General features: G+C 48.9%; 1 protein-coding gene across 1 annotated transcript in view; it reads right to left on the bottom strand.

Annotated features, from left to right (window-relative positions):
• The window catches only part of DPY19L1 (dpy-19 like C-mannosyltransferase 1), a 543,661-nt gene that overhangs the window by 286,890 nt on the left and 229,210 nt on the right, over positions 1-27,561 (bottom strand). The gene's annotated exons all lie outside the window — the stretch shown is intronic.

Here is a 27,561-nt window from a genome sequence, read left to right as displayed (position 1 = left end):
GGTGAATGAGAATGTGGGAGTAATACAACATTCAGTGAGCATCCATCTTCCTAGGGTGTCGGATTTAGTTCGTATAGATTGAGGGAGATAATTATACTGGGCTAAAATAGCAACACCCCTGGTGCGAGTCCCTTGTGTAGTACCTCCAATAACTTTATATCTAGGTTATTTAAAAGATTCAATTGGGACCCTTCAATGTGTGTCTCTTGGAGACAAACTATATTGGCCACTAATAGCCGTAAACTTTGAGCTACCTTTTGCCTTTTTCAGATATCATTTAACCCACAAATATTCAAAGATAACATTTTAAGATTTGTTGTATTCATAAGTGTTTGGTAATTTTAAACCTATGAGTCAAAAAACCAATGTGAAAAAGAAATCCGAAAAAAAAAGCAAGAGCGCCCACAAATTGGGCCATTGGGATGCGCATGTCAAACCATTAGAACTCAGGCATATTGAATACATAAAAACAACTATCAAAGATTTGGCCTTCCACTCGTAAGCGGCCTCCCCACCATCCAACCCACCTCTTGCACCCAGCCCTCCCCTCGCACCCTCCTCCCCCAAACATGAGCAATCAGGAAGTTCCTGAATGATAGACCCTGTCGTAACACCCCGCCATCATTGCCTTGCCAAGAAAGGTACTTTTCAGAATTAGCTATGTGGCCTTTGTAAAATCTACGCCCAAAAAAAAAACCTACGGCAAAAAGCAAAACAAAAAATGAAAAAAAAAACAGAATGTATAAGGGAAAATCTTCTTGATCACATAATTCTATACTTCATAATAGGCTAAATACTTTTTTAATAAATGTTTAGCTGTACCCATACTTATGCCTATTTTATTCACTTTGGCGTTTTCTTAGATTTAAGTTCCGAAAGATATTCTTGTGCTTTGATTTCTGACATGAAAATTTGTGGTGCGCCATTCAAAATAACCTTCAGTTTAGCAGGGTTCATGAGGAAGACCTGGGCACCCAGCTGTTGGAAAGGAGTTATTAGTTGTCGAAGTTGCCATCTTCGCTCCACAGTAGAGTGGCAGAACTCTGGTTTGGCAAAAAAGGATACCACTTCAAAAGATATCTGGGAGTACTGCCTGGCTTGATCGAAATTTTGCTATCTTAATAGGAAATATCTAAAGCAAACCAGGAATGCTTGTGGTCTTGTAGGATCGTTGGTACTGCCTGACTGTTTTTTTAGCATAAGGGGAAGCGATGAGCTCATTGGATTTCGTGTTCCCAACACCACTCAGACTGGTCGGAAAAAGCCCCCTTTAGAAGCTTTATGATGTAGCACCGAGGATCTTCCCCCTCATCTCCTTCCTATTTGTTCTTCTAGTTTCCATGCAACGTCAGACAGGTGATCACTTTGGGCAGCACCTTGGTTTTTAAGCAGCACAACGTCCGCTTCAAGACTTTCAGTTCGAAGTTCTACCATCGTCACTCGATTCAAAAATGTCCAAGCATGTTTTGTTAAGTTTTCGAATACTCCCTTGAAGTTTTTTGGCAGCACACTTAGCCTGGTGGTTATCAGCCTGGACCTCCTCCTGAAATTGTTTAATCGAGGCCAAAATAGCAGCTAAAGTTGGCTCATCAGGTTGATCGTGTGGAGCCTATGTAACACTGTTTGTTTTGATGGATTCATCGTTCTGGGAGAAAGAGAGATGGGTCCCAGACTAGTCCCATTAAAGATGATCCTTTTTATCATGTTTCTTTCCTTTACTCCTTGCCCCCTGGAATTTCTGCTTGCAAACTTTGTTTTTCCCTTTGGAAGCGTTGCTGTAATTAGATTCCGATATGTCACTATCGCTGAGCTTGCATCTGCCGGGGAGTTTGACCCATCTGATACCGAAAAGAAATGCTCCCCCATAGGATCAGGGGAGCCTGGATTTGATATCCATTGTGTACTGGTATTTTTAAGATCATTTGAATCAATAGGCATGGGACCCCAGATGTTTTGTTACTGAGTGGCATATACGGTTGGAATCAAATTGGAGTCAGTCTGTAAAGATAGGCCTGAAACTTCCCTGTTCAAATTAGGAGTAATTGTATCGATTGCCAAAGACCCCTGACTTCTAGCTCGCAAATCTCAGTTGATGATGAGGGAAAAATCGAGTGCAGATCTGGGAGCTCGGTCTGAGCAGCTAAACCTGAGTTTGCCCGGTTACTTTCAATATGGGGGTTGTTTGTCATCCTTGTCCCGTTTCCAGAACCCATCCCTGCAGTAGAAAATTATTTTGCTACAGAAGGTTGTAAGGAGCTTCCTTTCTTTAGAGGACCCCCGTGGGTAGATTTATTTAAAGTCTTTTTAATGCCCACAGTCTCTCTTTTATTTTTAGGAGTAGGTTCTATTTCGGCAGGAATGGGCCCAACATTAACACCGGAGCTAGGATTAGCTTTTGGCTTACCTTTGGCCCTTCTGACCCTCTGGAATCCATACCCCACTCACCAGCACACAAATCAGGGTCAGGGTAAAGTTCGCCAGAATCAGCGGTGTATGCCTCCGGGTCCGGTGGGTTTGGCGAAGGACTGCGTCGTATCACCTGAGAAACCAGCCAAGCTGTGAAGTTACTAAATACCTTCACGGAAAGAGGAGGCAGACTCGGCAAGTTAAAGGAAGGTTTCTTTTATTAATTTACTAAATTCGCGGGAGAGCGCGGAGCGTCTTCATGCCTCGGTACTCGCGGTCATTCTGCGCATGCGGGCTCACTCGGCTAGGGTGTCTTAGCGCGTTGCGTCATCACGCAACGTGCAAAGACTGGAGCGCGACTCTACATATCCCCCCTTTTTATACATACACAAAAGAGTTCTCTGAGTCCTCTGAGTCACAGGGGTTTAGCATCCCCCCAGTTCAAAGTCTTTGAAGTGATTAGGTCTGACCACCACTCTACCCGCGCGTGTGCGTCTTACCGGTGTGGAGACTTCTCTAGTGCAGTTCTCAGCAGGGCTCACCCCACTATCTGTTGGGGACTCTGCTCTGCTCTTTTCGGAGTCCCCATCTTCTCTCTCTGCGTTTCCTCTGCTGCTGGCGTCTCTAGCTCTCTCTCATCCTCACAAGATCCTTCTTCTCCTTGGGTTTCTTCACCTGCTGCAGTGCATACTTCACTTCTTTCAGCTCCCTGATCTTGTAGGGTTCTTCCTTCCTCCATAGGCCACTGTAGGATCTTGTTGATTTTTGCCATGCGGTCTTGGGACCACACGTTCCCGTCGCTGAGTAACGCCGCTCTGTTGTATACTTCTTCCACTTGCAGAGGCGGGCTATATTTGCTCTCTCCTTTCTTTCTTAGAACCGCCAGTTTGACTCTCACCCACTCTCCTCTTTCAAGGGCTGCCTCTTTCATGTTTCTTCTCCGATTGTAATGTTCAGTATATATTTTCTGAGCATTCTCCAGGTTGTGTTGAACCACTGCCGGAGACCATTTGCTGGTGATGGTCTTTTCTCTCCAAACCACATTGTCCTTAGTGAAGGGATGCCTGCCCCTCAGGATCTGGAATGGGCTGTACCCTGTTAATGTGGGGGTGATCCGGTACGCCCAGATCATGATCTCCTTTTCCCAGTCCTTGCCCTTCATGATGGTCGCTTGGATGGACCCCCATAATGACCCGGTTGAATCTTTCTACCTGTCCGTTGCACGAAGGGTGGTATATGGAAGTGTGCTTGGTTTTGATCCCGTTCCTTTCCGTATACTCATACCACTTCTCCAAGGTAAATTGCGGCCCGTTGTCACTCAGGATAGTTCTCGGGATCCCTTCTCTCAGGAATACTGAGGTGAGAAACTTTATTATTGTTTCAGTGTCCATTTCTTCTTGGATGTGAACCTCAGGCCACTTGAAATATTTGTTCACCAAGACGCATACATATTTCGGCATTCCTTGGTTGTCTAAAATCGGTCCCAAAATGTTGACTGAGATATCCTCTCAAGGATTGCGAGGTTGGTTAAATTTGCCCAAGGCTGGCCTCAGGGGTTTCAGATTTTTGTCAGCTCCTTGGCACTGATCACAGCCTCTCACTTGCCTCTCCACTTGTATGTCCAGCCCTGTCCAGTACATTTGCTTCACTCTCATTTTGGTCTTCACTATGCCGAGGTGTCCCTCGTGTAGCTGGGCCAACAGGTGCTGGATCAATCTCGTAGGAGGCACCACTTTGTGTCCTCGGTATAGGAAGATTCCCGAATCACTCACCGACAGCTCCTCGCGGACTTCATAAAATTTATGTAGTACCTCCGGTAACTTTTTCTTTTCGGGCCAACCTCTGATTACGTACTCCTTGACCTCACGGATTTCGGTGTCTCCGTCATACGCTTGGGCCCATTCTTGCTCGCTAATCGCCCTTTCTGAGTCTTCCATTACCGCTATAATTTCTTCATTCTCTGCTTCGGGGCTTCTTCCATGGCTGAGGCCCTGCTTAGGTAATCAGCTACTTTGTTGCGTGTCCCCGGAATGTATTCTACATCATACCGGTACTCCAGTAGTTTCAGCATCATTTTGGCTATGCGTGGGGTGGCGGTCGCATGTCAACTGGAGGTAAGGACTTTGACAAGGGGCTTGTGGTCTGTCTGCAGTCGAAACCTCGTGCCCCACAAGAATTGCCTGAATTTCCCCATGGCCCATACCGCCGACAGCATTTCCTTCTCTATGACGCTAAATTTCTGTTCTGTAGGAGATAAAGCTCTGGACGCAAAGCTGAGGGTCTCTACTGTTCCGTCTGCTCTCTCCTGCGCTAGGACTGCTCCCAGTCCTTTCTCACTAGCGTCCGTCGTCAGTATTGTCTGTCCCAGGGGATCATACCCTTGTAGTGGTATCGCCATACTTATGTCCCTTTTTAGCTCTTCAAATTCCTTCTGTGCTTCTTCGTTCCACTTGAACGCTGTCTTGTCTCTTATTAGCTGCCTTAGTTGATGTGTTTTGGTGGTAAAGTGCTGGACGAACTTACTGTAATACTCGGCCATCCCCAGGAAGGATCTCACTTCTTCTTTGCTATTGGGAGCTCTGGCATCGCAGATCGCCTTCACGTTTTCTCTTTTCGGATTGATTCCGCATCCTCCTATCTCGTGCCCAAGGTATGTGACTGATGTAATTCCCAGTCGACATTTCTCCCATTCTGCTGTCAAGCCATTCTTTTGTAGTACACTCAACACCGTATTCAATTTCTTGTCATGGTCTTCCTGGTCCATCCCCATCACCAAGATGTCATCCTGAAAGTACTGGATGCCCTCAATGTCCTTGAACAGGCAGTGCATTAGCTTTTGGAACACAGCTGCTGCCGAGGCGAGACCAAAGGGCATCCTGCGAAATTGATAGCATCCAAACAGCGTTAAGAAGGATGTTAGCTTCCGGCTAGTTGGGTGCAGGTCTATTTGGTGATAGGCGGATGTTAGGTCAATGGTGGAGAACCACTTCACTCCTCTTGTTTTTCTCAATGCGAGGTAGTGGGAATTTCTCCACAATCAGGCACGTATTCAGTTCTCGAAGGTCCACTCACAGACGCACCTTGCCATTGAGTTTCCTTGCCACGACTAAGGGCGCTAGCCACTCCGAACTGTCTATGGGTTCGATTATTCCTTGGTCTTCCAGCCTGCGAAGTTCCTGTTGCACCGCTTCCTTTACTGCAAGGGGAACATTCCTCACCTTGTGAGACACAGGATTGGAGTTTTCCTTGAGCAGGATTTTGTGTGTGAACTTCTCCAGTTTGCCGACCTTCCCTCCGAACACCTTCGGGAAGTCCTTTTTCATCTTCTCCAGGTCCGGCCAGCACTCATGGTCTGTCATCAACACTTGTATGTCTCCTCCCGGGTCTAGTTTTATTCCCAGGTTACCTTGATCCATCCATCCTAACACTGATGGACCCTTCTCCGCTACGTACAGCTTGCACTCCGCTGTCCTTCCTCTGAATTCGAACGTTATAGTCCTATACCCCACCATGGGGATGGGCGTGCTTGTGTACGACACCGGTCTTATGTCTGGAGGTTCTAATCTGGGTCCTAGGCTGGGCTCGAACTCTTCCTCCCACACCGATCTTTGTACTATAGTGTACGGGGATCCTGAGTCTATTACAATCTTGATCTTCACTCCTCCTATCAGCATGTCGCATTGAGGTTTGCGGGAACGCTTGCTGTCTATTCCCAACACTTGCTCTTCTATGCACAACACCAGGTCATCGTCCTCCGGTTCATTCTCTTCTCCTTCTGGTTGGTCTTGTGCAACATACTTCACCACCGGTCTCTTTACCTTCCTGCGACACACCTTTTCGTAGTGACCTATTAGGCCACAGAACATGCATTTCGCACTGAACGCAGGGCAGCGTTTATCTTGAGCTGAGTGCATCGGGCTTCCACACCTGTAGCACGTGGTCTTGCTTTCTGTTGCCTGTTTTCCTGTCTGTCCAGGTTTTCCCGCCCATCTGTTCGCTCCTTTACTTTCTCCGGGCGTCGTTCTGTTTCTTCCTGAGGATTCCGAATCCTCCACTCTGTTCACCATGGTCCTCTGGGCGGTCTCTCGTTTCGCTGCTTCGGCACATCGTTTCGACAACTCTGCTTTCTTTACCATCGCTATGACCTCCTTCAGCGTCGCTTCCCCGTGTGCCCACAACTTATCTTGTACCGTCTTATTGGTCGTGTGCATAACAATTTGGTCTTTTATGAAGTCGTCCTAGAGGGCCCCGTACTTGCATGTGATCGCCAACCTTCTCAATGCTGCGACATAGTCGTCTATGGACTCCCCCGCTTCTTGCTTCCTTTGCTGGAAGTTGTAGCGATCAATGGAGACACACACCGCTGGACGGTAGTGATTGTCCAGGCCCTCTATGGCGTGCTTAAAGACGTCCACGTCCGCTTGTGGTCTGGTCGTGGGCACTAAGTTGGTGAATACTCTTATCCCTTCTGGGCCCAGGTTGTGCAAGAGTATCCTCCTCCTCCTCGCACTGGGGAAGGGCTCACCATTTTCATCTTCCAGGGCTTCTAGGTAGTTTTTGAAATATTCCCTCCAGTCTTCCCATTTCATCTGTAGTTCACCTGGTTTGGGCAAGAACGGGATTGGCGCTGTGAGTGATGACGCCTGTGTGCTCATTCTGGCCTGCTCTTCCTGTTCCGCTCCCTGGCCTCTTGGGCTGCCTGGCGCATTCGCGCTCCCACCTACCGCCGGATTCGGTTGGGGTTCTCCTGCTCCCCCTTCCCTGTGGTCATCTGGTTCCGCCAGGGCCTCTGTGGGGCAATTTCAACCCCTTTCTGTGCTTCTCCGCCCGGTCGCTGCAGTTTCCAGCCCTGGTGCACGTGGTGGGTGCCCTTGCTTCTTTGCGCTTCTGCTGCGCTCTCCCTGCGACCTTCCAGCTTTTCTGGACTTTCTTTTCTCTTCCTGAGCTGTCCCCCTTTCAATTAGGCCTGTGTGGAGTTGTTCCCTTTTGCCTGTGCTGCTCTTTCGTTTTCTTTCATTTTTTTTTTTCTGTAGTGCTCTGTGGATAATCCCACTCCTTGTCGCCACTGTGAAGTTACTAAATACCTTCACAGAAAGAGGAGGCAGACTCGGCAAGTTAAAGGAAGGTTTCTTTTATTAATTTACTAAATTCGCGGGAGAGCGCTGAGCGTCTTCATGCCTCGGCGCTCGCGGTCATTCTGCGCATGCGCGCTCACTCGGCTAGGGCGTCTTAGCGCGTTGCGTCATCACGCAACGTGCAAAGACTGGAGAGGGACTCTACACAAGCGAAGAAGAGTCTCAAAAGGACGCTGCTCCAGAGACGATATGTGAGAAGTTGGCCTGGTAGGGGATGTTTCCAATTCTGGAACCACCTACTACCTGACCAAACAATCCCCTTATGGTGTCTGGTTGTAAGTCAACCTTATTAGACAAGCTATCCTAGGGGTAGCATGGACTAAGCAGCCTAAAGGCTTAACTTAAGAGGTCGTGTTAAGCGAGCTGTTTTACCACATACAATCCTGTAATACCAAATGAAAGGACACCACACAAGTATATATTATAAAAATATATGTGTTTATTACTAAAAACAATCCCCAGTATTCTTTATGAATAAAGGGGCACAAGCGTTAAATCAAAAGCACTGTTTAAACATACAAGTTGCACAATTATGGATGAGGGCGGGGGGCCACTCAAACCATATACTAAACAAGTGGTATAAGAGAGGCCACTCGAACAGTGGTTAGGCCTAGGGCCTAGGGAATCGCTGGGAGCAGTCAGGACAAGCAATGCTGAAGTCGGGAATGGCCCTCGGGATTCGGGAGATGGGCGGAAAGCGCACGCATGCACCAATGTTAACCAATGGTGCGTAAAAGTCAAATAGTTAAAGTTTAAGGACACTTCCGCTGAACCTAGAGGAACAAAACTTAACACACAGACCCTAGAGGTGTGCACCAGTGTGGGAACACCGGCGGAGCAAAGTTACCTCACCCACAGGAAGTGGGTGCACAGGGTCGAAGTGGCGTCGGGTTTTGACACGCAGGCTCTTGGTGCTTGAAGCTGAAAGGGCTGCAGGCAGGGTGAAGACGAAGTGTCCGGTGGAGTCCAAGGGTGGACTCAAGTTGTAGAGTACCTGAAAGCAGAGGGGACAGAGTCTGGGTCACTCAGCAGTGACCAGGGTGGAACCAGGACGGAACCAGGCAATGTCGGGCGCAATCAGGTGGTCGTCGAGGCGCTTCTCTTCGCTGTCACGTGGGCTCTGGGGCATCTGCGACGTCCAGGAGCAGGTCACGATCTGTCCCACGCAGGCTCTCACCGTCGGTGCAGTCGGCTTCCGGTTTGGAGCAAACAAGCCTTGGTAAGAGCAATCCACGCGGGATTGGAAGATGGCGTCTCACTCGGACCGGGAAGGTCAGAGTCGGGGCTCCCTTTCAGGGGAGCTGGTGTGGATCTGGAGCAACCAGAATCACGAGTCTTCTTTTGTAGTTCGTCGGCACAGGGACCACAAGCCAGCTGGCAAGTGACCGGGCCAACGCGTTGAGCCAAATCGTGCCAAAGGGCCCCACGCAGCACTCGTCGAGTGTGGAGGGCTGAACTTCGGCTCAGGAGTAGCTCAGGGTGGGGGCTTCTCAAACCCCGGTGTACAGCTTCGAGGGTCACTCGTGGGCTGCACGGTCAGCGTCTCGTGGTCACTTCAAGATGGCGTGCCCCACGCTTCCGGTCGCCTCCACGGGTCTCAGCTTTGCAGGGACTGTGGATCGGGCTGTTAGAAGCTGGGCAGGCTTGATCTCGTCGATCTCAGTCGCTCGAGTTCCGGCGGGAACTGCAACTAAGTAGACGTCGAGGGCTGGATGGTGCCTGCTGCTGCAGGGTGGTCACTCCTTGACCACAAGGGAGATTCTTCGGGCTTCCACGTTGAGATGGAGGGCGAAGGGTCCAGAATATCGTTTCAAATGTTTCTTCCAGGAAATCTGATGTGCATTGGCACTGCTCCCACTCTTATTCGAATCTGGTGGGCGTGATTACCTGCTAGGTCCCCTCCTATGGGTGGGACCCAGGAAGTGGGTGGATACACCCCCTTCCTTTGATCCAGGCCGCCCTGGCACGAGGGCTGGAGTGCCCCAGAACCGGTTTGGCCGGATTATGCAAGGGGCAGCCTTGTGCGCCCCAGGCAGTGTCTGGTTTCTTTCAAACCTCCCTGCTACAATACACTATCTCCTGTCTGGAGGGCGGTGACACCCTCCTGTGACAGGAAACCCTTTGTCCAGGACCCCCTTGACTGGGTTTCGGTCAGCTCCAGGGGTCCAGACATTTGTCTGTGGCAGAGGCATCCATTTTGTGGATCTTAAGGCCTTTGGAGAAATCAACCGCATTAAAGTGAAGTAACATGTCTTACCCCTCTAGAGGGGTGGAATGCCATCCCCGTCGCCAGAACTGGCGAGGGGATGGTATTCCAAAGCGTATGACACCTTACACGACATGTTTTGATAAAGCCAAACCAGAGTTGCTAAATAACCGCGAGGATTATAAGGCACTTAATAGTATATGGTATGGCATTATCCTGAAACAGCTTAGGGATTTGTTCCCGACGGCTGCAGACAGGCTCAGCTCATGCTAGAGCTCCATCTCACATAAAAACCATGCACCCAGCCTCCAGGATTGGTGAGGCCTGTCTATAGGAGTGGCTCACAGGTTTACATGTGTCCAGATATAGGTTTAGACATAGGTATACTATATCTAAGCAAGGGGTGTGTACACCACCTTACCCCAGCTGAGTGATCAGCCAGTTGTGTCAATTTAAGAACCAGCCAGGGGTGGCAAAAGATATGCTGCAGCCCCTGGCAGGCCTTAGTGGCTCCTGGGCCCTGTGCACCTATAGTGCATTCTACAGGGGCTGACAAGGAGTCCATTTCCAATTGGTATGTGCCTATAGCACATGTGTCATTAATTTAGTGAGAGAACAGCAGGCTGGGGGTCTGATCAGCAGGCCCACAGCCTCAGTAGTCGAAAACCAGTGAAGCAAAAAGCAAAAATTTGGGGTGACCATAGGATAGCAGACCCTACTCTCCTACACAACCCCCCCCCAAACGCAGGGACATTAAACTAACCTTGACCAGATAAGTCTTCATGTTCTAAGTGGAAGTACCTGGAGAGACCATCTGCATTACCATGGTCAGTCCCTGGGCGGTGCTCCACTGTAAAGTCCATCCCCTGTAGGGAAATGGACCACCTGAGCAGTTTGGGATTTTCACCCTTCATCTGATTAAGCCATAAGAGGGGCTTATGGTCTGTTTGCACCAGGAAGTGAGTTCCAAACAAGTAGGACCTCAACTTCTTTAATGCCCAAACCACAGCAAAGGCCTCCCTCTCAATGGCTGACCAACGTTTTTCTCTTGGGGTTAGCCTCCTGCTAATGAAAGCAATTGGCTGGTCTTGACCATCTTGATTAAGTTGTGAGAGTACAGCTCCCACCCCCAACTCAGAAGCATCTGTCTGAACAATGAACTGTTTGGAGTAGTCAGGACTCTTTAGGATAGGTGCAGAGCACATGGCCTTCTTCAGGTCTTCAAATGCCTTCTGACAGCTAACTGTCCACTGAACCTTTTTTGGCATCTTCTTGGATGTCAAGTCATTTAATGGTGTCACTATAGACCCATAGTTTTTCACAAACTTTCTGTAATACCCAGTCAGGCCCAAGAAGGCTCTGACTTGTGTCTGGGTAACTGGAGGAGCCCAGTCCTGTATGGCCTGGATTTTGCTTTCCAGTGGCTGAACCTGGCCTCCACCTACTAGGTGGCCCAGGTATACAACCTTACTCTGCCCTATCTGGCACTTTGTGGCCTTGATAGTTAGGCCTGCCTTTTGCAGGGCCTCCAAAACTTTCTTCAGGTGGATCAGGTGATCCTCCCAGGTGGAGCTAAAGACAGCAATATCATCCAGATAAGCTGCACAAAAGTCATCCAACCCAGTAAGGACTTGGTTCACCAACCTTTGAAAAGTGGCAGGTGCATTCTTCAAACCAAAGGGCATTACCACAAACTGATAATGCCCACTAGGGGTAGAGAATGCTGTCTTGGCCTTTGACTCCTCAGCTAGTCTGATTTGCCAGTAGCCAGCTGTCAGATCAAATGTGCTCAGAAACTTGGCAGAAGCCAATCTGTCAATGAGCTCATCTGCTCTTGGAATGGGGTGAGCATCTGTCCTAGTGACAGCATTGAGACCCCTGTAATCCACGCAAAACCTCATTTCTCTCTTACCATCTTGGGTATGAGGTTTTGGCACCAGGACTACTGGGCTGGCCCATGGGCTCTCTGATGGCTCAATCACTCCAAGCTCCAACATCTTTTGCACCTCAGCCTTGATGCAATCCCTGACATGATCAGGTTGCCTGTAGATCTTATTCTTGACAGGCAGACTGTCACCAGTGTCCACAACATGGGTACACCAGTCAGTTTGGCTGGGTGTGAGTGAAAACATTTGCCTGTGAGCCTGCAAAACTTGTCTGCAGTCCCTCTGTTGCTGGTCAGTGAGACTGCCTGCCAAGGCTACTCCATCAACTGAACCATCATCAGGGTTCTGGGAAAGCAGGTCTGGGAGAGGGTCACTCTCTTCCTCCTGTTCCCCATCTGTGGCCATGAGCAAGCTCATGTCCTCCCTGTCTACAAATGCTTTCAAGCGATTCACATGGATTACCCTGTGAGGGCTCCTGGGTGTTCCAAAGTCTACCAAGTAGGTGACTTCCCCTTTCTTCTCAATAATAGGATAGGGTCCACTCCATTTGTCTTGGAGTGCTGCTGGAGCCACTGGCTCCAGTACCCATACCTTCTGTCCTGGTTGGAACTCTACCAGTACAGCCTTTTGGTCATGCCAAGCTTTCTGCAATTCTTGGCTGGCCTCCAGGTTTTTGGATGCTCTTTCCATGTACTCAGCCATCCTGGAGCGGAGACCAAGTACATAGTCCACTATGTCTAGTTTGGGCTTTTTGAGAGGTAACTCCCATCCTTCCTTCACCAAACACAATGGACCTCTCACAGGGTGGCCAAACAAAAGTTCAAAAGGGCTGTAGCCAACCCCCTTCTGTGGGACCTCTCTGTAAGCAAAGAGCAGGCAGGGTAAAAGAATGTCCCATTTCCGCCTGAGCTTCTCTGGTAATCCTTTTATCATGCCTTTAAGGGTCTTGTTAAATCTCTCCACAAGCCCATTGCATTGTGGATGATATGGGGTGGTAAACTTATAGTTTACTCCACATTCCTTCCACATTGCTTTTAGATAGCTGGACATAAAATTTGTCCCTCTATCTGATAGTACCTCCTTAGGAAAGCCCACTCTTGAGAAAACTGCAATGAGGGCTTTTGCCACCACAGGTGCTGTGGTGGTCCTTAGGGGAATAGCCTCTGGGTACCTGGTGGCATGATCCACTACCACCAGTATGAATCTGTTCCCAGATGCTGTTTGGGGGTCCATTGGACCCACAATATCAATTCCAACTCTCTCAAAGGGGACCCCCACCACAGGTAGTGGTATTAGGGGGGCCTTTGTTGTGCCACCTGACTTACCACTGGCTTGGCAAGTGACACAGGAGCGACAAAACTCCTTGACATCCTCTGACATGTGAGGCCAGTGAAAGTGTGGAACAAGCCTGTCCCACGTCTTGTTCTGGCCTAAGTGTCCTGCAAGGGGAATATCATGGGCCAAGGTAAGGAGGAATCCCCTAAACTGCAGAGGTATCACCAACCTCCTGGTCATGCCAGGCTTGGGGGCTCTAGCCTCTGAGTAAAGGAGTCCCTCATCCCAATACACCGTATGGGTACCTTGGGCATCCCCAGCAGCCTCAGCAGCAGCCTGCTGTCTGAGGGGTTCAAGGGAAGGGCAATCTAATTGAGCCTGCCTCAGGTCTGCCCTTGAGGGTCCCCCTGTCCCCAGAAACTCAACCTGGTCAGGTTCAAGCTCCTCAGAGACAGTCTCCTCTTGGACTGCAGAATCAGTTTCCTCTGAAACCTGATCCTCAACCTGGGGCAAGGTGGAAGGCGAGGCCTTTCCTCTCTTGCTCCTTCTCTTGGGTTGTGGCTGGTCTATTGTCTCAAGATCCACCACTGGTTCAGGAAGGCACTTCTTAGCCTGAGCCCTTGTCATGGCAAGGACATGCTCTGAAATCCCTAGCATTTCTGCATGAGTCCTGTACTCCACTTCTGACCATGCTGAGCTTTCAAGGTCATTGCCTAACAGACAGTCTACTGGTAGGTCTGCACTCACCACAACCTTCTTTAGGCCATCAACCCCTCCCCAGGAGAAGTTCACAACTGCCACACTATGGGAGGTAGTGGAGTTGCTTGCATTGGTTACTAGGTAGCTCTCTCCTAGTACAATCTGTCCAGGGTCCACAAAGCCAGGGGTCACCATGGTGACACTAGCACATGTGTCCCTGTAAGCTTGAGCCAGTTTCTCATTTATTAAGGGAGTCTGCCTGTATTTGCCCAGGTTAGTGGGGCTTACTGCAGTGGGCAACTCAATGTCCACATCATACAGGAGAACTGCCTGTGTAGGGACTCTGACTAGGCCAGATCCTACTTCAATACCCAGGGTCAACCCAGCTACACCCTTGGACTGTGTTCCACCACTGCTTACTGTACTTGGGGTTGCAGTTGCTTTAGGAGCTGTAGTGGTGGGAACTGGATTTGCCTTGGTGCACTCACTGCCCCAGTGTGAAACTGATTTGCAGGTATTACACCAAGGTGTCTTTGGACCTTTGTTCTTCTTCTTCTTGTTACCATTTTGGGAACCACCCTCCTTACTATTAGTTTGGGGGCCTGAAGACTTCTGGTCTTTTTCTTTATCTTTCTGATTCTGATTACCACCCTTCTGGTCTGTTTTCTTCTGGTCACCACCTTGGTTCTGGGGTTTCTGCTTAATCCTTGTTCTGACTTATTTGTCTGCCTTCTTTCCCAATTCTTGGGGAGAGGTCAGATCAGAGTCAATAAGGTATTGATGCAACAGCTGGTTTGTACAGTTATTAAGGATCTGTGTCATAAGATTGTACAATCCTGTATAGTCTGAAACTTTACTTCCCTGTAACCAACCCTCCAAAGCCTTAGTGGCACACTCCACAAAATCAGTCCAGTCTTGGGTCTGTGCTTTCTGGGTGTCTCTGAACAACAACCTGTATTGCTCAGTGGTTAGGCCATACCCTTCAATGAGAGCACTCTTCAAAACAGAGTAGTTTTTGGCATCCTCAGGTCTAACTGTGAGGAGCCTGTCCCTCCCTTTCTCAGAAAAGGAGTACCACAAAATTGCAGCCCACTGATTCTCAGGAACCTGCTGTACCATGCAGGCTCTCTCAAGAGCAGTCATCCATTTGTGGATGTCATCCCCTTCTTTAAAGGGGGGCACAATTTTGGTCAGGTTTCTATTATCATAGGCCCTGTCTTTTTCTCTTGGAAAATTGCTGCCACCAGTGACATCTAAGCCACTTAATTTCTGCTCTCTTGCCAAGGCAAGTTTAGCTTGAGCTAAGGTAAGCTTAGCTTGACTCAGGGCTACCTCCTCTCTCTCTATCTGGAGTCTGACAGCCCTCATTCTAGCCCTATGCTCAGCTTTCTGAGAAGCACTCATGCCTCTCTCTGATTCTCTGGAGGCACTAGAAAGATGAGAGTCCCCTGAGGGAGATCTCACTCTTCTGTTGCCTGGGAGAATCATATGTTGGGTTCTGGGGAGGTGCTGGCCCTCTCCATTCCCCAGTAGGTCCAAGTTGGCCTGGCTAAGCCTACCAACTGGAACCTGGCTACCCTGATCCTGTACTCCTAAGTCCTCAACCTCTGAGTCCTCATCCAAGTCATCATCATCCTCCTCTTCAAGGGGATCAACTGCAGGGGGGTTCCCTCCAGTTCCTGTATCTAGGGAAGCTGCTTTTGCCTTCTCTAAGTCATCCTGTTCTAGGATTTCTACCAGGATTAGGCAGGTGGGGCTTCTGCCCCTTTTTAACCCTCTTGCTTTGCACAAGGCAATCAAGTCTCTGCGGGTTAGTTTGTCATATCCAAAAGTTGCCTGGGTAGGGTCAACTGTCACAGGACTAGACCCTGAGGCCTTTCCTGTGTCAGACATGGTTACTAGTGAGGTGTAAGTGGTGCACTTACCTACACTAAGTGTTTTCCTACTGGACCTTGCTAGTGAGTTGTAGTCAGGGGTGTGCTACTCCCTTCAACCTACAACTACTAAGTTCAGTAGAACTTAATATGCTAAGCTTTTGATTTTATATGTACCTAGAGGTACTTGATGTGATCTTTCAATTTGATATAAAGATTGCAATGGTAAAACAACAGCAAGCTCAAATCCGCACCGCTGCTCACCAATGTGAGAAGTTGGCCTGGTAGGGGATGTTTCCAATTCTGGAACCACCTACTACCTGACCAAACAATCCCCTTATGGTGTCTGGTTGTAAGTCAACCTTATTAGACAAGCTATCCTAGGGGTAGCATGGACTAAGCAGCCTAAAGGCTTAACTTAAGAGGTCGTGTTAAGCGAGCTGTTTTACCACATACAATCCTGTAATACCAAATGAAAGGACACCACACAAGTATATATTATAAAAATATATGTGTTTATTACTAAAAACAATCCCCAGTATTCTTTATGAATAAAGGGGCACAAGCGTTAAATCAAAAGCACTGTTTAAACATACAAGTTGCACAATTATGGATGAGGGCGGGGGGCCACTCAAACCATATACTAAACAAGTGGTATAAGAGAGGCCACTCGAACAGTGGTTAGGCCTAGGGCCTAGGGAATCGCTGGGAGCAGTCAGGACAAGCAATGCTGAAGTCGGGAATGGCCCTCGGGATTCGGGAGATGGGCGGAAAGCGCACGCATGCACCAATGTTAACCAATGGTGCGTAAAAGTCAAATAGTTAAAGTTTAAGGACACTTCCGCTGAACCTAGAGGAACAAAACTTAACACACAGACCCTAGAGGTGTGCACCAGTGTGGGAACACCGGCGGAGCAAAGTTACCTCACCCACAGGAAGTGGGTGCACAGGGTCGAAGTGGCGTCGGGTTTTGACACGCAGGCTCTTGGTGCTTGAAGCTGAAAGGGCTGCAGGCAGGGTGAAGACGAAGTGTCCGGTGGAGTCCAAGGGTGGACTCAAGTTGTAGAGTACCTGAAAGCAGAGGGGACAGAGTCTGGGTCACTCAGCAGTGACCAGGGTGGAACCAGGACGGAACCAGGCAATGTCGGGCGCAATCAGGTGGTCGTCGAGGCGCTTCTCTTCGCTGTCACGTGGGCTCTGGGGCATCTGCGACGTCCAGGAGCAGGTCACGATCTGTCCCACGCAGGCTCTCACCGTCAGTGCAGTCGGCTTCCGGTTTGGAGCAAACAAGCCTTGGTAAGAGCAATCCACGCGGGATTGGAAGATGGCGTCTCACTCGGACCGGGAAGGTCAGAGTCGGGGCTCCCTTTCAGGGGAGCTGGTGTGGATCTGGAGCAACCAGAATCACGAGTCTTCTTTTGTAGTTCGTCGGCACAGGGACCACAAGCCAGCTGGCAAGTGACCGGGCCAACGCGTTGAGCCAAATCGTGCCAAAGGGCCCCACGCAGCACTCGTCGAGTGTGGAGGGCTGAACTTCGGCTCAGGAGTAGCTCAGGGTGGGGGCTTCTCAAACCCCGGTGTACAGCTTCGAGGGTCACTCGTGGGCTGCACGGTCAGCGTCTCGTGGTCACTTCAAGATGGCGTGCCCCACGCTTCCGGTCGCCTCCACGGGTCTCAGCTTTGCAGGGACTGTGGATCGGGCTGTTAGAAGCTGGGCAGGCTTGATCTCGTCGATCTCAGTCGCTCGAGTTCCGGCGGGAACTGCAACTAAGTAGACGTCGAGGGCTGGATGGTGCCTGCTGCTGCAGGGTGGTCACTCCTTGACCACAAGGGAGATTCTTCGGGCTTCCACGTTGAGATGGAGGGCGAAGGGTCCAGAATATCGTTTCAAATGTTTCTTCCAGGAAATCTGATGTGCATTGGCACTGCTCCCACTCTTATTCGAATCTGGTGGGCGTGATTACCTGCTAGGTCCCCTCCTATGGGTGGGACCCAGGAAGTGGGTGGATACACCCCCTTCCTTTGATCCAGGCCGCCCTGGCACGAGGGCTGGAGTGCCCCAGAACCGGTTTGGCCGGATTATGCAAGGGGCAGCCTTGTGCGCCCCAGGCAGTGTCTGGTTTCTTTCAAACCTCCCTGCTACAATACACTATCTCCTGTCTGGAGGGCGGTGACACCCTCCTGTGACAGGAAACCCTTTGTCCAGGACCCCCTTGACTGGGTTTCGGTCAGCTCCAGGGGTCCAGACATTTGTCTGTGGCAGAGGCATCCATTTTGTGGATCTTAAGGCCTTTGGAGAAATCAACCGCATTAAAGTGAAGTAACATGTCTTACCCCTCTAGAGGGGTGGAATGCCATCCCCGTCGCCAGAACTGGCGAGGGGATGGTATTCCAAAGCGTATGACACCTTACACGACATGTTTTGATAAAGCCAAACCAGAGTTGCTAAATAACCGCGAGGATTATAAGGCACTTAATAGTATATGGTATGGCATTATCCTGAAACAGCTTAGGGATTTGTTCCCGACGGCTGCAGACAGGCTCAGCTCATGCTAGAGCTCCATCTCACATAAAAACCATGCACCCAGCCTCCAGGATTGGTGAGGCCTGTCTATAGGAGTGGCTCACAGGTTTACATGTGTCCAGATATAGGTTTAGACATAGGTATACTATATCTAAGCAAGGGGTGTGTACACCACCTTACCCCAGCTGAGTGATCAGCCAGTTGTGTCAATTTAAGAACCAGCCAGGGGTGGCAAAAGATATGCTGCAGCCCCTGGCAGGCCTTAGTGGCTCCTGGGCCCTGTGCACCTATAGTGCATTCTACAGGGGCTGACAAGGAGTCCATTTCCAATTGGTATGTGCCTATAGCACATGTGTCATTAATTTAGTGAGAGAACAGCAGGCTGGGGGTCTGATCAGCAGGCCCACAGCCTCAGTAGTCGAAAACCAGTGAAGCAAAAAGCAAAAATTTGGGGTGACCATAGGATAGCAGACCCTACTCTCCTACACGATAACAGCACAATCTGGACTTCAAGGTTCACGCGTCTCGAGGCTTTTTGCCTCCTTTGCAGCGTCTAAGGAACCTGAGGTCATGTTTGCGGTGTTTCTAAGTGTTGCGATACAGATCTGCAGGAGCACCGGGAGCAGCAGCCAGACGCCAATGCCAACAATGACCATTCGTGCCGCACGGTCACGAAGTCAGGCCGCATAGCTGATGGCCGAAGAATCCCGTGGCACAGGCGGCGGTGAGGCGGAGTAGCACACAGGAACCATCTTGCTGTATAAATGCAGTCAAGTGCTTAGAAGCAAGAAGAGCTAAAAAACTCACTTTTGCTTGTTAACTTATGCTTACAGATTTTCCTACAAAAATGGCAAAAGACACTCCTTGTGTGGCACTATGCATAAAACTCTGGTAGAAAAACAGACATTTGAGGTAAGCAGTTATTGAAGTGTTGTAGAGTGCTCCATGTAAAGGAGCTGCTTTCCAGTTAATTTTTGCTATCTACCCAGGGTTCCCTACTCCCTTTTTTGCATACTTTATGCAGCACTCAAAACCTAAAAGGGCAATATTTTGACTTGTACTGGGTGCTCCTTTGTATCTAGACATATTTGTGTCTCCCTAACAAGCTGTTATGAGAGTGAAACACATGTGTCAGGGACTGCTTTAATTCATTTCAGGTTAGCTTGGATGGTATGCCACCGATCCAAAGCTGTAATACTGCACCTGGAGTGGCAAAAGGTTTTTGTCATCTTTCAGCTCCGCCTGGATGACACTAGCTAATCCTATGCTAAAAGACATTGCTGAAAACAATGGCAACATACTTTGCCCCTGTTCTGTCTGTGTGTGGATGGCACTGTGCTAATCCTAACCATAAGAACTCTAGTAGAAAACGGGCATTTGAGGTGAGCAGTTTTGGCATGTTGGTGGACTTCTAGAGTGCACCATGTAAAAGAGCAGTTCTCCACCTAAATATTGGGGGTGGGGGGGAGAGGGGTGGAGAGAGAGAGAGAGAGAGAGAGAGAGAGAGAGAGAGAGAGAGACACACACACACACACACACACACACACACACACTCTGGTAGAGAGCACTCTACAACACCAGCGACACTCTGAGTTTGCTCGCCTCAAATGTCGGTCAATACCAGAGCTGCTCTCCACCTAATCTTGGGAACTACTCAGTATTCTCTCTTTTTTTTGTGCTTAATTTATGCATCACTCTAACCCTGAAATGGTATTGTTTTGACTTCTACTGGGTGCTCCCTTGTGTCTGGATGAAGCTAAACGTCTCTGAAGAGCTGTAATGACAGCGAAACATGTGTCAGGGGTTACATTTATTCATATACACATATACATAAATATATATGTATAAATAGATGGATAGATAGATAGATAGATAGATAGATAGATAGATAGATAGATAGATAGATAGATAGATAGATAGATAGATAGATAGATAGATAGATAGATAGATAGATAGATAGATAGATAGATAGATAGATACACAAACACATTTTTACTACTGTTGGAAAATAGACCTTTCTGAAGGGTCACCTCATACTTTTTGCCGTCCTCCTCCTCTTTTCCGGATTTTATTTTTCTTGGCTTTTGGACTCTGCTCACATTACCACTGCTAACCAGTGCTAACTTGCATGTGCTCTCTCCTTTAAACATGATATCATTGGTTTGCACCTGTTTGTCATATTTGTATTACTTGTAAGTCCCTTGTACAATGATATACCATATATCCAGGGCCTATAAATTAAATGCTACAAGTTGGCCTGCAGAACTGATTGTGCCACATATAGGAGTAACCTTTCAAACCTGTCTCAGGCCTGCCACTGGAGGGCCTGTGCGTGCAGTTTACTGCTATTTCGACTTGGCATTTAAAACCTATTGCCAAGCCTTAAACGCTTCTCCCAAACTCTATTCCCAGAGGAGCTCAAGGAAAGATGGGCTGAGAGGGACCTGAGGCTGCAGCTGGCCCAGCTGTCTAGAGAAGAGAGAAGAGCAAAGACTGACAAAGCCCTGGCTGAGGAGAGGATGGCTGAGGCTGAAAGGGCCTTAGCCAGAAAAACATTTGGTCTTAAGCAAAATAAATTGGCCCAAAAGCTTAGTTTGAATGAACTGGGCTTAAGCAAAGTAAGTAGAGTCCAGTAGTGGCAACGAAACTACTGCATCCAGTGCTAAAGATACAGTCCATACACCCAGAGACTTGATGCCTACTTTTAAAGAGGGGGATATCATACCCCAGTTGTTTCAGGCATATGAGGTGCACGGCATCCCTGAGGAGAATTCAGGAGCTGGCATATGGAGTCATATTCCTGGTGGTGGGAGGGACGACCTACTGGCCCTAGAAGAGGGGGGTAGATTGAGGTATACCCCTGTGTAGGAGGCCCTGGTCTAGAAGTATGAATTTACCCCCAGAAGAGTGTAGGCTGAGATTCAGGGACAGTCATAAACTGTTTCACCAGTCCTGGGAGGATTATGTGGGCTATTTTTGCAGAGCACTGGTTGGATGGATGAAGGGGAGCACGGTAAACACTACTGAAGGGCTGTATAATTTAATTGCGAGAGAGCACATGTTCAGTTATTGTTTTCCATGGGTATGCCAACACCTGTTTGAGTATAAATTCTCTGACACCAGGGAACTTGCAAAGGAAGCAGGCATCTGGGTGAGTACCAGAGTGTTTGAAGAGGCATTCAGGTGAGATCCTAAGGGAATTGGCTCAGGTTTCCCCCCCCCCCCCCCACTCGTCCCCCAACGGAGGCCAGGAGAAGTTCATAGAAACCAAGACAGGTCCCAGTAAGAAGGGGGGCTGAGACCCAGGGTGCCGTATTCCCAGCCCCAGAGCTTGGGTTGTTCTCAAAGGGAACACCAGAAGGGAGCCGAGTCTGTACCGTAAGACCATCCACTGTGGGGAGCCCCACAGTGTCAGCAGGACTGGGGGGGCGCCTGCCACAAATGCCCAACCAATTCTGGTTTCTGGCAATACCACCACACAGAGGAGGATGCAGAAGCCCAGATGGATGGGTAATAGGTGGAAACAGTCCACAGTGGGAGGACTAGAAGATCAGGCGTTGCCAGCTCTGACTTCAGAGCACCACAAGACTGACCCTGGTGAGGTCACTTCTGGCCCGGGGGCAGGTTGGGGCTGCTCCATACACTATCACAGGAACAGAGGGCTGGAGATCTGTGCCCGGCAGACTCTTGCACAACACATGGAGAGTGTGTTTCCCTTGGGCGGGGTGTAGTTAGACTTTCCTGGAAGTGGTGACGTGCCAGGCATATGTTCAACCTAAGGGTACAGACCCTGGGTCGAAGGGTCAGGTTCATGAAATCACCTCTGCACTGGTGGAAAAAGCAGCTGGCACAAGCAGCTCAACAGTTTTGTTGTTTGGTGGTACCACTCCCGGAAGGAGGGGACAGAAACCCGGATGCAGGTGCAGGGGAAGAAAGGACTCACCCTTGTTCAAACGAAGGGTAAAGACCCTGGGTTGAAGGACCAGTTTCAGGATACCACCATGAACTGGTGGGAGGTGGAGTGGAGAAAGGATGCAAAGCATTTGGGGCTATTGGCCCCCACTCTGAGAAACCACAGAGACCCCTGGAAGGCCTGGGGCCTGGCTCTTGGCATTGGCAGCTGTCAGTGGCCTCTGTTGGTTGCTGTCCTTATGGCCAGAGCTTTCCTTGGGTTGGGGACATAAGTCAGACCCAAGGGGTGGAATGGGCCAAATCACTTTGATCGCCATGGGGGTACTATCTGCCTAAATGGATGCATATGTGAGCAAGTTAAAGTTAGGTGCTCCACAAATAGGGTACACAGGTAAAGAGAAGCATTCTCCATGGGTTAGCTCAGTCGCCTCTGAGACTATAGACAGAGGCATCGAACTGGGTTCAGTGAGGCATAGACCTGCAAGTGCCCCTGCACTAGTGGGCTATTGTCTATCGCCCAAGCAGGGAAGTCCATCGAGCTATTGATTAGTGTACCCTGGCTTTAGGCTGGAGGGGTGTCGTGTTGGCAAATGGCCTCTCTGAAGTGTCAACTCAAATTCTTTGCCTTCCTCCACCCCATTTTCTGATCTTCTTTTTGTGTACTTGAGGACTCTGTGGACTTTACCACTGCTAACTAGTCCTGAAGTGCATGTGCTTTCACCTCTAAACATGGTATACTTGGTTTACACCTGTTTGACATCATTGATTTGGTTTTAAGTCCCTTGTAAGGTAGTACACAATATACACAGGGCCTGAAAGTGAAATGCTACTAGTGGGCCTGCAGCACTCATTGTGCCACCCATAGGAGCAGCCTTTCAAACCTGTCTGAGGCCTGACACTGCAGGGCCTGTGTTTGCAGTTTCTGCACTTACTCTTGCCATTTAAGACTACTTGCCAAGGCTTTAACTACCCTTTTACTACATACATGTCAACCCTAAGGCAGGTCCTGGGTAGCCCTAAGGGCATGGTGCTATGTAAGTAAAACGAAGGACGTGTACCTTTATGTTTTGCATGTCCTGGTAGCAACAAACAGCAACATTTGTTATTGTGAGGCCTAACCCCTCTCATAGGCTAGCATTGGCAATTACTTGATACCCTTTTTTACTGTAATTCCTGCTCAGAGAGGAGTAGTTTTTTCATATCTTTCAAATGGTAATGATACATCCTCGGCATTGGTGAGGTTGGATTTAACATTACTTTTTTAGAAATGCCACTTTTAGAAATTGTCAAATATACAAATGCTAGTACTGACTTTACTTATACAGAATCTATGTTTACCTTTGTGATCACGCAAATCAATTACTGTGATCACTATTTATTTTCATCATAGTCAGCAAATCAATTATCAGTTTTCTGAAAATAGTCGTAGACATTAAAACTACAAACATAAATAACAAATAGTACATCAACCTTTTTTGGTGTTGATTACCCACATAACATTTAATTTAGCATAACAATATCACATAAGTTTCACAAATGAAAACAAATTAATATGTATCAACAACAACAAAAGGTGTACCCCAATTCTGAGATTTGAAGCCCAACAGGAGCTGACATCACTAAGTCATAAGTAACCGCCACTCCGAATTGGGCCAAAACAACACAGTGCATAAACCATCTGTAAGTGGACGGGCTGCTTCCAGGGATTTTGCCTGTTATGCCATTTAATCAACTCATTCCCTGTTTGCCAGTCATTTCTTTAAAAGTGCACTCCCTGATCTAAAAAACTGTTGACTGTTTCAGACCCTACACCAATTTTACGGTTCTCCTCATGACTCAGAACTGCTGGACACTTATATTGACTTCCGGCATAAGATTGCCAACAAATCACTTGTCTAGTGTATGTGAGATCAGGGTGAATTGTTTAACTGGAGCAGCGGGCACTTAGTTCAATGCATTTGAAGTCAGGTCAATCTCTGTCTTTGCACATAGTCAATGCACTTTATTTACTGCAAGGGGGTCTTTTGCCGGGTGTCTTGATTCCAATGTGGACAATTGTCTGTGCTTAAGACTCTGTGTGCATTGCAGTCTGTATCCAAAACATGTTTGGAATGAGTGGCAGCTAAACTGTGCATTCTATCTAGACAGCCACAACATAGTAAGGATAGGTGTGTCTGGGTACCTATCTACATACATTTGCATTCTGATGGTCTTGCCTGGGCAGGAAGGAAGGGAGGGGCTAACATTTCATTTCAATAGGCGTTGTCCTGTCCCCCACACAAAGGACTGATTAATCCCCACAGCCAGTCTGGCAGACAGGACTGGGCTAAAAGTGCGACTCTGGCATTTCAAACAGCTGCTTTGAAGTCACCCCAACATCAAAGGCGCTGAATCACTAGCGTCATTAGATACTTTGAACTCCTGAGGCGGAAAGCCGGGAGCAGACAAATCTGTTACGATTTTTAATATTTGAGTGTCACTTTACCTTGTTGTGTTTTTAAACCTGCACCTTGTTCTGTGGCTCTGCTACTCCTCCCAGACACCCGCGCAGCGGAGTTTAGCACGGCCGCGGGACGAAAAAGTCCTTTGCCGCCATTACTGGCGAGCCCACAGGCCACGCCCCCTTTCCCGAGGCCACACCCCCTGACGACCGTATTTAAAGCGCTGAATCACTAGCGTCATTAGATACTTTGTACTCCTGAGGCGGAAAGCCGGGAGCAGACAAATCTGTTACGATTTTTAATATTTGAGTGTCACTTTACCTTGTTGTGTTTTTAAACCTGCACTTTGTTCTGTGGCTCTGCTACTCCTCCCAGACACCCGCGCAGCGGAGTTTAGCGCTGCCGCAGGACGAAAAAGTCCTTTGCCGCCATTACTGGCGAGCCCACAGGCCACGGCCCCTTTCCCGAGGCCACGCCCCCTGACGACCGTATTTAAAGCGCTGAATCACTAGCGTCATTAGATACTTTGAACTCCTGAGGCGGAAAGCCGGGAGCAGACAAATCTGTTACGATTTTTAATATTTGAGTGTCACTTTACCTTGTTGTGTTTTTAAACCTGCACTTTGTTCTGTGGCTCTGCTACTCCTCCCAGACACCCGCGCAGCGGAGTTTAGCGCTGCCGCGGGACGAAAAAGTCCTATGCCGCCATTACTGGCGAGCCCACAGGCCACGCCCCCTTTCCCGAGGCCACGCCCCCTGACGACCGTATTTAAAGCGCTGAATCACTAGCGTCATTAGATACTTTGTACTCCTGAGGCGGAAAGCCGGGAGCAGACAAATCTGTTACGATTTTTAATATTTGAGTGTCACTTTACCTTGTTGTGTTTTTAAACCTGCACTTTGTTCTGTGGCTCTGCTACTCCTCCCAGACACCCGCGCAGCGGAGTTTAGCGCTGCCGCGGGACGAAAAAGTCCTTTGCCGCCATTACTGGCGAGCCCACAGGCCACGTCCCCTTTCCCGAGGCCACGCCCCCTGACGACCGTATTTAAAGCGCTGATTCACTAGCGTCATTAGATACTTTGTACTCCTGAGGCGGAAAGCCGGGAGCAGACAAATCTGTTACGATTTTTAATATTTGAGTGTCACTTTACCTTGTTGTGTTTTTAAACCTGCACTTTGTTCTGTGGCTCTGCTACTCCTCCCAGACACCCGCGCAGCGGAGTTTAGCGCTGCCACGGGACGAAAAAGTCCTTTGCCGCCATTACTGGCGAGCCCACAGGCCACGCCCCCTTTCCCGAGGCCACGACCCTTCTGGCCCTTTCCCTATGAGATAAAATGTGTATCGTCAGGAAGCGCAGCGGACGAGCGCAGCGGGAGCGCCGTTTGCGCGCCGAAGGCGCGCCTAAGGGAAGTCCGTCTGCGCCCGTCCGCGCCAGGCCGGGCCCAGGGCCCTTAAACGCTGGTGGAGTGATTACCTACACACCCGACCTATTACGGTCCCTATGTCCTCCTGTTAAACACACCTGCGAAACTCTAACCAACTATAGAGATAATAGCATCGCATGTCGTGCGTGTAACTTCCATCTCGATACCCCGCAATTATGTGGCCAGCGACCCAGACCCAAAGACCACAAGACAACTCGCTCTTGGCTATTTGGTAGTCTCAACTGTAGGTCGCTCTGTAAACACAAAAGGGACCTCTTCGACCTTTTGTCCGACAACTCCCTGGACGCTCTCTTTCTTATTGAGACATGGCTACATGCTAGTTCTGGCCCAGACATCGCCGAAGCCCTACCATCCAACTACGCCATCATTCGTCAGGACCGACCTTCCGGCAGCGGAGGTGGGATTGCAGTCATTTTTAGGAAAACGCTGCAATGACTTCTGGAGCCTATTCATCTTCCTGCAAGTGAGGCGGCTCTCTTTAAACTTCAACTTCACCCGACCTTCACTTTCACTGGCCTTCTGATTTACCGCCCGCCTGGCCCCACTCTACCTTGGGCCACACAACTAGTGGACTGGATTGCCTCGGTAAGGGTGAACTACAACCATCTATCCGTTCTTGGAGATCTAAACATTCATTTTGACGATCCTGCCAACAAACCAGGCACAAACTTTATTCAAGATCTCGCCGCCATGAATCTCTTATTAGGGAACTCAGGTCCTACTCACAATAAGGGACACCTTTTGGACCCTATTTTTTCCAGCCTACCCCAGCTACAGTGCCAGCAGGCTCTGCCCTTAGATTGGTCAGACCATTTCCTAATAAAATTCCATCTGGGAGACCACTTAGCCGTCAGCCCCACCAGTGGGACCACCAAGTCCTTTAAAAGAAACTGGAAAAATCTGGACATTAAACGCCTTATGTCCACTCTAATCCTGACTACTCCAGAGGAATCCTTAAACACCGGAGACATTGAATTGGCAGCCACCAACGTCAATAAATGGCTCCTAGATGCCTTAGACACCTGCCTGCCCCCAGCCCACAAAAAAAACACTTCCCACAAACCACCTGCCCCGTGGTACAACGAGCAGCTGAAAGCCTCTAAATCTAAATGTAAACGACTAGAACGCCTGTGGAGGAAGGAGTACTCCCCGGCTGCCAATCTACAAAAGTGAGCTCAAGCTCTACCATAAAGCCTGCAAGAATACAAGATCTAATTACGTTACTAAATCCATAACTGAAGCTACTAACAAATCAAAAACTCTTTTCAATCTTGTAAAAGAGCTTGCAGGCGCAAACACTTCTTCCAAACCTCTTCCCCTTGACAGCTTTCAATGTGAGGAACTGGCAAAATATTTCACTTCCAAGATCGAGACCATTCATCAAGACATTACAATACAACAGCGAGCCCAATCTACAAGTACGCAAAACCTCAGATCCAATACAGATGTCACCCTGGTTCAACCTCATCTGTCTCACATGCCTCTTAATTCGTGTCCCGAGATAGACGTCCAAAGTCTACGGGACATCCTAGGAAAGGTCAAATCCGGGTCGCCAGTTGACCCTCTCCCGATCTCCATTCTTAGACTCTTGGACACTCCTCTCCTTGCCGTGCTAAGCCAAACCTTAAACCTATCCCTTTCCACGGCCACAGTCCCGTCATCTTGGAAACACGCCATGGTCTCCCCCCTCCTTAAAAAACCAGCGGCTGACCCCAAGATCTTGGCTAATTTTCGTCCAATATCCCTCCTGCCTGCA

Source organism: Lissotriton helveticus, chromosome 4_1, assembly GCF_964261635.1.
Source record: "Lissotriton helveticus chromosome 4_1, aLisHel1.1, whole genome shotgun sequence".
Classification (NCBI taxonomy): domain Eukaryota; kingdom Metazoa; phylum Chordata; class Amphibia; order Caudata; family Salamandridae; genus Lissotriton; species Lissotriton helveticus.
This window is presented reverse-complemented; position numbering and strand designations above follow the sequence as displayed.